This window comes from Dysidea avara, chromosome 2 (genome assembly GCF_963678975.1).
Source record: "Dysidea avara chromosome 2, odDysAvar1.4, whole genome shotgun sequence".
Classification (NCBI taxonomy): domain Eukaryota; kingdom Metazoa; phylum Porifera; class Demospongiae; order Dictyoceratida; family Dysideidae; genus Dysidea; species Dysidea avara.
This window is the reverse complement of record NC_089273.1, coordinates 26,979,147-26,989,572: the sequence shown is the minus strand read 5'-3', so window position 1 is coordinate 26,989,572 and position 10,426 is coordinate 26,979,147. Positions and strand designations below refer to the sequence as shown.

The 10,426-nt window shown below is 38.2% G+C and overlaps 2 long non-coding RNA genes across 12 annotated transcripts; one reads left to right on the top strand and one right to left on the bottom strand.

Annotated features, from left to right (window-relative positions):
- Positions 1–3,271: 3,271 nt before the first annotated feature.
- On the bottom strand, positions 3,272–5,603 carry LOC136246980 (uncharacterized). 11 transcript variants are annotated; one of them, XR_010696967.1, is made up of 12 exons: positions 4,920–5,603; positions 4,773–4,869; positions 4,645–4,727; positions 4,493–4,572; positions 4,338–4,434; positions 4,192–4,288; positions 4,050–4,142; positions 3,894–3,991; positions 3,772–3,837; positions 3,556–3,719; positions 3,449–3,503; positions 3,274–3,399 (listed from the first exon to the last, which is right to left on the bottom strand). It is a non-coding gene; the product is annotated as an uncharacterized lncRNA (long non-coding RNA). The 11 variants fall into 11 exon arrangements; XR_010696971.1 differs by having other exon boundaries at positions 3,556–3,682; XR_010696970.1 differs by having other exon boundaries at positions 3,275–3,399; positions 3,894–3,974.
- Position 5,604: 1 nt separating this feature from the next.
- Positions 5,605–8,462, top strand: LOC136246982 (uncharacterized). The gene is made up of 2 exons (XR_010696975.1): positions 5,605–5,750; positions 8,062–8,462. It is a non-coding gene; the product is annotated as an uncharacterized lncRNA (long non-coding RNA).
- The last annotated feature ends 1,964 nt before the right edge of the window (positions 8,463–10,426 follow it).

Sequence of the window (10,426 nt, the reverse complement as noted above, 5' to 3'; positions counted from 1 at the left end):
AAACTTGCGTAAATTTTTTCTGAAGCTTGCAATTTTTTACTCATTGTTTTTGAATGCGTTTTATTACAAAAGTACTATTGTGCGTAAATCGACGTTTTTCTAAAATTAGGTCACATATGAAGGTCAGTACATGCTACAATATAACATAACATTTATGTTATACAAATAATAGTGCAATATGTACCTTTCCACGATCATCTATATTTAAGAAAATTTCTTGCTCTCCTAACCATATTTCATTCTCTGACACATCATAATCAAACTAAAATAATATACAAATACTTTAATGATAACATAATCACTTACTATTATAATTAAATTAACATACACACATATGTACCTAAAAGCATATAGTAAATACGTTAATGATCAGAGAACAATGTAAAACATGCAGTGGCGTAGCCAAACCCAGGCAAGCCAGGGCATTGCCCGGGCATCAGACTTCTTTGCCCCACCATCAGCTCCTAGAGTGATTATAAAGACATGGGCTGGATAGCTCGAGATTTTGCTAAAGTTAGCTACTTAACTAGTTACTGTACAAGAATAAGTATAGCACAACTTATACAACACTCAAAGTGCCATTTTCGCCGATGGTTTCCTTCTTTTTGGCTAAATAGAGATGGGGTTATCCAAGGGATTTTTCCTACGAGTGACTTGATTGTGCACAAATAGAGGAGGCAATAAATAGAAGCAAGATCATGTGATTACAAAAAACCGTGCAGGCCAGGGTTCAATTGGGAAATATATGGAGATTTTTTTATTAAAAATCTCGGATACTGGAGTGCCTACAACCAGCCATCTCTACATGCCATTAAAATGCGGAGTAATCCGGACTAATCTTAGTAGGGGCATAAAATATTTGTGGGTGCCTTATAGTCTGAGCTGTCAATAGAGGCCACACTACCATGGGTAACCAAGCACAGCCAATAATCTTAAGATTGTCTTCAGTAGTTTCTTCAGTAGTTTCTTCAGTAGTGAAAATAAAATTGAACGTGACATAATTATGTGGTTCCTCAAATATAAATAGCTACACTTAGTTATATTGGTATATCAGATCGGTATCGTATCAGTTTCAAAATGATTAATCCATATCGGATCGGTATCGGATCAGTTTAGTTTTCTTATATCGGTATACCTCTAGTTAGCGGTTTAAAGAATCGCTTTATAATCTGCCAATGGCATCGAGCCTAAGTACAAAATTCATAAATTTCATTAGAGCATTCTGGGTGTGGCTAATATGTAGCAGAATCAACAGAGAAAACATTTGGCCAACTTTAACAGGCCATCCACCAGTGTACCACTGATTTGATTCTTATAAGGCCAGGTCCTTGCAAAGGCATGAAATCACTGTTCAAGCTTGCCACACCACCCAGTTCTTTTAACTTACCTGTAATGCTGAGGATTAAACTAATAATATGATAACATAACTACCTACTGGGATTTTGTCTAATGTACAATTTAGATCAGTATCTGATTATATTTAGTCTGTGATCTACGTATGTGCATTTGCTTCTCTAGAATGAAAATTAGCAGTACACATTCACACATGTAAATAAATTTATACCATGGAGGAGAGCAACAAATCAATTGAACTTTTCTATGATAACTGCTTAGACTGCCACATCAAAATTTATGTTAAGCAATTGTCCACATTCTTATTACCTTTTCAAACTCCATTAAATCCTTGTTAAGCCTCTCCCATACTGTAGTTCACTGACTGATCCTAGAACCTCAGTAACTTGTCATTGTCACAACTAGGCCATTTCTCTAGCAGCTCTTTACCCATGGATGACAGTCAGTCTATCTGTTGTACTCCTTGTATAACTGTTGTATCTTTCCCTGCCACAAGTGTATCCAGGGATTTCTTTTAAAAAAACAAAAAAAGTAATACAAATATGTGACTGGGCCTGCGAAAACAGGGCATGTGGGCACAAAATACACCCCATCACTCTACAGATCATATTTTGGTACTGGAAAAGTATATTTCCATTCTGTAACTTGCATCATAAAGCCAATTATTTCTTACTAATAGCTGAAAATTGTGATGCCATGGCATAATGTTACAAAAAGTTATGAGCAATGAAAGTGTGAAAAAGTTGGAAAAAATCGTGTGTCCACATGCCCTATTATCGCAGGCCCGGTCACATATATAAATATTTAACAAAATAACAACTCGTGTTTAACTTGGGACTGCTTCGTCGTCCGAGCTCCAATGAGGATAAAAATTGCTGTGGGGTTTGTCTACACGCTGATCATCATGAAAATTTGTGTGCATTACATATAAGTAAGTTTTGTGTTGTCTTGTAATCTTTTCAAGCCATGCAATGTATGTAGAATACTTTAAAACTTAAAAAACGTACTGTTGGATGAAAGGTAGTCACTGGTGCTTACTTTAAAGTGCGTAGCTACTTCGTTCGGGTTAACGATTTTCAGCTCTAGAGCAATTTTCTGATGGCTGTGTCATCAACTCAAAAATATAAACCACTTCAAAGTCGGCATAACAATGCCATAATTGAAACCACAACTCCACCTTAAGTATTGTTGCATCATTGTGGCACCTCCACTTTAGTTGTTTACCTTTATAAGTTGTTAACTTGATGTTTTTACTTACTTGAGATAGCCACTTGCTTATGGGTATACACCATTGTAACTATTGAGAAGTGTGCAGTGGGTGAAACATATTTGCTCACCACAAAGCATACAAAGATCACTAAGATCTGATATGATCTGAAGATACCCTCATTACATATACAAACTTGCAGCTAGAAGCAACTGTAGTTTCAAGATAGTTCAGATTGCTAGATGGCTTCCTGATTCAATTGTGCGATTTTCTCTTCAAAATGTATGGGGAGCCCTGGAGAAAAAATGTACATTTTTTTCAGTTTTTAAGTGCTGTGCATACCAAAGTAGCTAATTCCAACCCAACAAACTATATATTTCTGAGATCAGCAATCAATACTCTATCTATTGAGCATAATTATAAAAAGTCCATTTTTCCAAAATTTAAAAATCGGCACAGCAAAATTTGCCACAAATACGGAGGAAAATTTTCCCGTAATTCCTCCCGTATTAACGAAGATACGTGGAAACTACGGAAAACGTCTGTAACCCCACGACGAGATTAGTAGTAATCCGTCGTGGGACCACTTTTCAAGACGTCCAGACGTAGTTACCCGTCATAATACATCGTATATACCTAGTGACGCCCGTCATGGAAGTGCTGTCACGTAGCCGCGCACGTGATCCCAAAGGATACTCGAGGTACGAAAATCGGATATTAGTTTAAATATTAAAAAATATATGAAAAGTAACGAAATTCTGGTCTTCATATTCACTTCCGTCAGTTCTTTCATACAGCATTCACCATCCTTGGGATTGCCTTCTCAATTTCTTTCAATTCTAGTGTGCATCGATTGAAAATATTAAAATGCAACAACTCTCAACATACCTCTTTCGCATTCATCACTTTCTGTGCTGGCGTAAATCCTTTCATCTCAAAAATTCTAAACAGGATACATTACTATATAGTCTGATAATCAAGAATTTTGTACGTACCGTCACACTCTCTGCTCTAGTGCCATCATCTAATTTTGCTACTACCAGTAACTTTGGTGCCACACTCTACACGCCATGAAAACTGATGCAGGTCTCTCTTATACTTGTACTATAGTCTGCTTTCCTTCTAAAATAGTCAGCATTCTTCCAAGAAATATTTCACTCTAAACACAAAGTTTTACTTATAAAATAATCATTCAAAAGTGCTGTACATACTGATAGTAAATCTTCCTCTTCTACTAGCAGTACTCAAGTCCATTCTCTCTTGCATAGTAAGCATTTCTTCCAAGAAAGATTTCAATCTATAAACACACAAGTTTTACTTATAAAATAATCACCAAAAGTGTTGAACATCAGGTCTTGCTCTTCTACTAGCACTCTAGTCTACTTTTCTTTCTTGCGTATAGTCAGTATTTCTTCTGAGAAAACTGTCACTCTAAATACAAAGATTTATAGATACAATAATCATTAGTATTCAAGAACTCTGCACATACCATCACAGTGCTGGCAGGTCTTCCTCTTCTACTTGTACTGTAGTCCGCATTTCTTCAAAAGTAGTCAGCATTTCTTCTGAGAAATAGTTTACTCTAAATACAAAGATTTAAAATCTTTAGTATTCAAGCATTCTGTACATACCATCACAGTGCTGGCCGGTCTTCCTATTCTACTTGTACTATAGTCCGCTTATCTTTCTTCAAAAGTAGTCAGCATTTCTTCTGAGAAATAGTTTACTCTAGATGCAAAGATTTAAAATCATTAGTATTCAAGAATTCTGTACATACCATCACAGTGCTGACAGGTCTTCCTATTCTACTTGTACTATAGTCCACTTATCTTTCTTCAAAAGTAGTTAGCATTTCTTCTGAGAAATATTTCACTCTAAATACAAAGATTTATAGATACAATAATCACTAGTATTCAAGAATTTTGTACATACCATCACAGTGCTGGCAGGTCTTCCTATTCTACTTGTACTGTAGTCCGCTTATCTTCCTTCAAAAGTAGTCAGCGTTTCTTCTGAGAAATAAAATAGTTCACTCTAAACAGTGTTTCATACCTAAAATAATCATTCAAGAATGCTATACATACCGTCCCACCACTGGCAGTTCTTTCTATTCTACTAGTACACTAGTCCGCTTTTATTTCTTTCAATATAGTCAGTATTCCTTTCACTAAAGTTTTACACAATAACAATCATTCAAGAATGCTGTACGTACCGTCCCACTGATATCAGGTCTTCCACTTCTACTAGAACTCTCATCCACTTTTCTTTCTTCCAATATAGACAGCATTTCTTACAAGAAATATGTCACTCTAAATGCAAAGTTTTACATATAAATAACCATTTAAAGTGCTGTACATACCATCCTGTTGACAGGTCTTCCAATTCCACTACTACTGCTTTTCTTCATCTTCCAAGGATTATTTTCAAGCATGTACCATCTCACTGCTGGCAAATCTTTCTCTACCAGTATCGTACTCGGCTATTCTTCCTGTCCAATGTTGCCGGCCAGCATTTCTCAAAACAATATTACACTCTAAATGCTTAGAACAATCATCTAAGAATGTACTACATATTGTCTGACTGGTGGCAAGTCCTTCTCTTCCACTAGTACTATCATTGGGTTCCCTTTCCATCAGCATTTCCAACAACTGTTAATTCTAGATACAGAGCATCTCTTAAACACTATTCGTTTTCACGTAAGAAACTTTTGAAGAACGGTGGGGCGGTATTTCAGTAAGTTTCTAATTAATGAGCGCCGGCAATCTGGAGAAGAGTTACAGCAGTAAGAGACTAAAAGTGCGTTCTTTCCCTTCCACTACTGCGTTAACATATATCCTTCCACTGCTGTTATCATCAGGATTCCTCTTCACGAATCATTCCGTTCTGGACTCTTAAACAATGGCCTCGTCAATGGCAGCGGACGACTTACTAGTAGCAGATCTGGTACTCAACATCTGTTGCGAGTATCTGCCCATCCATAAAGCTTTACAGATCAGCATACTTTACTTCTTCACGACCACCTTGTGTCTCGCCACATGTCCGCCTCGTGGCTGCACGATCACGTGCGTAACACATTATGAAAATTCTATTTAGTGCCGCTGGGATGAAGGATGAAAAGTACGATGCAGTACGGTGCTGTTGGGTGTATTAAACCATCTTTTCAAGGCGGAATACAACATTCGACAATCAGGTTTGTGTTTTAGTGAACACATGTCAGTGTTGTGGAAATCGTCGAAGTTTCGTTTGAATAGATGAACTAGACGTGTAATTCGGGTTGTATTTACCCACTGGAAACCTGTATCATGTAGATTTGTCATTTGTTTTGTAATTCCATGCACTGACGTTGTAGGTGTGGTATTCGCCTTGTAATTTAAGCACTGGCGACCTGTTTCCAAGTCTTGTATGTATGTTAATTATGTGTTACTACACACTGTCGTTTTCCAGGTCTTGTAATATTATTATTATTAAAGCTTTACAGTGGCCTGCACTGAAGGTCTGTATGGGTGTCAATTGTGATTTGTTACCGCACACTGTTGACCTGTTTCTGTGTGTCAATTGTGATGTGTTACCACCCACTGTCGACTTGCTTCTGAGTCTTGTATGTGTGTCAATTGTGATGTATTACCACACACTGTCGACCTGCTTCCAGGTCTTGTATGTATGTCAACTGTGATTTGTTACCACACACTGTCGACCTGTTTCTGGGTTTTGTATGTGTGTCAATTGTGATGTGTTACCACACACTGTCGACCTGATTCCAGGTCTTGTATGTGCGTCAATTGTGATGTGTTACCACACACTGTTGACCTGCTTCCGGGTCTTGTATGTGTGTCAATTGTGATTTGTTACCACACACTGTCGACCTGCTTCCGGGTCTTGTATGTGTGTCAATTGTGATTTGTTACCACACACTGTCGACCTGTTTCCGGGTCTTGTATGTGTGCCAATTGTGATGTGTTACCACACACTGTCGACCTGTTTCCAGATCTTGTATGTGTGTCAATTGTGATTTGTTACCACACACTGTCCACCTGCTTCCGAGTCTTGTATGTGTGTCAATTGTGATTTGTTACCACACACTGTCGACCTGTTTCCGGGTCTTGTATGTGTGCCAATTGTGATGTGGTACCACACACTGTCGACCTGTTTCCGGATCTTGTATGTGTGTCAATTGTGATTTGTTACCACACACTGTCGACCTGTTTCTGGGTTTTGTATGTGTGTCAATTGTGATGTGTTACCACACACTGTCGACCTGATTCCAGGTCTTGTATGTGTGTCAATTGTGATGTGTTACCACACTGTCGACCTGCTTCCAGATCTTGTACATGTATCAATTGTGATGTTACCACACACTGTCGACTTGCTTCCGGGTCTTGTATGTGTGTTAATTGTGATTTGTTACCACACACTGTCGACCTGTTTCCGGGTCTTGTATGTGTGCCAATTGTGATGTGTTACCACCCACTGTCGACTTGCTTCCGAGTCTTGTATGTGTGTCAATTGTGATGTGTTACCACACACTGTCTACCTGCTTCCAGTAGGCATGAGGCTATTATGCTTCAAAAATTGAGCATTATGCTTTTGAGCAGTGCTCAAAAAATCACCTATTATGCTTTGAGAATTGTCCATTATTCTCAAAATTATGCCACCATAATTGGCTAATAATGCCAGTTTATTGCTGTATCAGACCATTTTCATTGATGTTTAAGCTTCAAATAGTCTTGAATTCTTTAGCTGGTTGCTGTATTAGAGAATTTCATTTCAATATGACTGCTTTATTAGAGTAAATAATATTCAATGACTGTTCTATTAGAGTTTCTGACTGCTCTATTAGAGTATCTTGATCTTTTTAACGGAATTGTGCAATCTGCAGATTTTCCTACTGTTAAAGCTTTATAATCACCTCAAAATGCTAGCATAATTCCTGATTTCCACACATACCTATTATTCCCGAAATTATGCCAGCATAATCGCCGCATCCCTAGCTTCCAGGTCTTGTATGTGTGTCAATTGTGATTTGTTACCACACACTGTCGACCTGTTTCTGGGTTTTGTATGTGTGTCAATTGTGATGTGTTACCACACACTGTCGACCTGATTCCAGGTCTTGTATGTGTGTCAATTGTGATGTGTTACTACACTGTCGACCTGATTCCAGGTCTTGTATGTGTATCAATTGTGATGTTACCACACACTGTCGACCTGTTTCCGGGTCTTGTATGTGTGTCATTTGTGATGTGTTACCACATATGGTTGACCTTTTTCCGGGTCTTGTATGTGTGTCAGTTGTTACCACACTGTTGACCAGTTTCTGGGTCTTGTATGTGCATCATTGTGTGTTGTGGCCACACTTTTGATATATTTCTGAGATTTGTAGGTGTCATTCATGTTACATTATACTTACTTACAACCTGATTCTGGGTCTTGTATGTGTATCATGTCTTCTCACAAAGATGACCTGTTTTGTGTCTCAATAACAGTGTTATTTGTATTTACAGATCGCTAAAAAGCTATAAAAATATTGAAAGAAGAAAATGAAGATCAAAGGATTGAGATTTGTAACTTAGGTATAAACACCTTGGGAATGGCAGTGTGACTTAAAACTTTGGTGAAATTTCAGGATGTACTGATGTCTTATTGTGCAGCAAGTATAGATTATGGATATTTTGTGTGCCATTTTGTTTACAATGTACAGCAAGCTATATTTCCAAGGCTCACATTATATGAGCAGCTGGATTAACCTGACTTGTAATTGCTGATATCCTCTACCTTTTTCTGTGATGAGCATGGTTGTTGTACTATGCATGCAATAATTGCAAGACAGTATACTCATGATATTTATTACATGCACTGCCACCAGTGGAACCAGACTTAGAAATAATGATGTTATTTATTATTACGTATTTTCGTGATGATTGTCCTTGACAGGCAGTAGATCAAGTCATTGAGTACATAGGCAATAACCATAGGGAAGTAGCTATGCAATGGTGGATCCAGGATGAGGCATTTGGGGCAAAAGCCCCCACTCATCCCTCGTCACCTTTTGGAGGAACCATACTTATGAGTAATACTCAACTTTATGTCAGGGCTAAAATGATATGCAGGTTTTAGTAGAATTTATTAAATTCACCTGAATCAAAGCAAACCAAAGTCAAACTAGCTGTGAAATTTCCCCCACACCTTCGTGCGTACTAAGCGCCTCTAACAAAAAAATTATCGTGTGTAGAGATTCATAGCCTTTTACACAGCTTTTAAGACTCCACAACCATCTGGCAAAATTAATGTCAAATCAACAGTGGAACACTACTATTATAAAGTGGTGATTATTTGCTGCTTCATAAATGCAGCAACTAACAAGATAATCTGGTTTTCTCCACCCACCCACAAGTCAGCCTGTTTGTGTCCCTCCCCCTACCAGCTCCTGGATCCGCCTCTACTATGGTATACCTTGTGCAGATACGAGTGCTGTGTCTCGGGAAAAAACCTCCAGGGTAATTTTTGGCGCTGGGACTCGTAACTTGACTAGAGTTGTGCAGTAACCAGTTTCAGTAACCCATCCAGAGCCATCCCTTCTGTTCGATCGTCATCCATCTATGGTTGACGATCTGTTCGATCGTCATCCATCCGTCTCGTAAACCTCTCAGCTTGATGAACGTAAAAAAAATATGACAGCATTAGCTACAACGGCCCGCAGAGACGAACTTTATTCTGTCTTAGTACGTCCTTAGTGGCGGATCCAGGATGGGGCATTTGGGGCAAATGCCCCCCCCCTTCAAGAAATTGCATACAAGATCGAGATACTCTAATAGAGCAGTCAATTACTCTAATAAAGCAGTCATAATGTTCATGAGGCAGTGTAGCTTACCTATGAAGCTACAAATAGAATTTTATTTTACATAACAGACGTGATATAGTTGGTAAGGATAACTAGCTATTATTGTTGTGACCTTTTTTTTTTTTTTTTTTTTTGGTCTTCAACTGGTTTTCAGCAAGTTTTTTTTGGTCTTCAACTGTTTTTCAGAAAGGTGCCCCCCCTCTTTCGAAACTCTGGATCCGCCCCTGTCCTTGCCTATTTTCAGCTTGCGAAGACGTGTTCCGTCCTCTTCGTATTTAATCATAACAGCATTACATTCATGTAATTCTTCATAGACGGACTGAATTCCGTATTAGTACGACCTTGCCCATTTGCAGCTTGCTAAGACGGTGCTACGTTCTCTCCGTATTTATCGTGATTTAAGCTGTGCGGGCTGGAATGCCTACTGGTTGTTTTCTGCTGTGCTCTTGGTTCATCTTTATGCTGTTTCCCCAGGCTCACCACTATGAGTGTTTGTTGTATGATTGGTAAGCTTTGTGACAACAAAACAGTAATTATCCATGTACTTAGATGGCTTTGCATAGCGTACTGCTTTTAGACAAGGAAGATGACTACTGTTTCCTGCCCTTGTTAGCTAAATAGTAGGGTTTACAATGTGGCTTGATCATTGGACAGTGTCCTTAAGATGGTTCAGTTGTATATTGGTGTATCGTATCGGTTTTTAGCAGCAATATCGGCTCCCACTGATATAGTAGAAATGTCTATATCGGCCACCGATACAATATGTATCGGTATATCGGTACACTTCTACCACTAACTAAAAAGTTATTGTGTTTTGGTTTCACAAAATCCAGTCACAAGTGTAAAGAAATTCATTGCACGTACATATAAGAAAGGTTGTAGGAAATACACATCTTTTAATAAAGTGAACACTATTTAATTACAGGATCTGAAGTTTAATCTGAGAGTGATGCAGTATTTCTTATCAGTGAAATGTCTTAGTGGTTTCATTCAAGAATTTTCTCAATCCATCAGTAAAGATTCTGGAC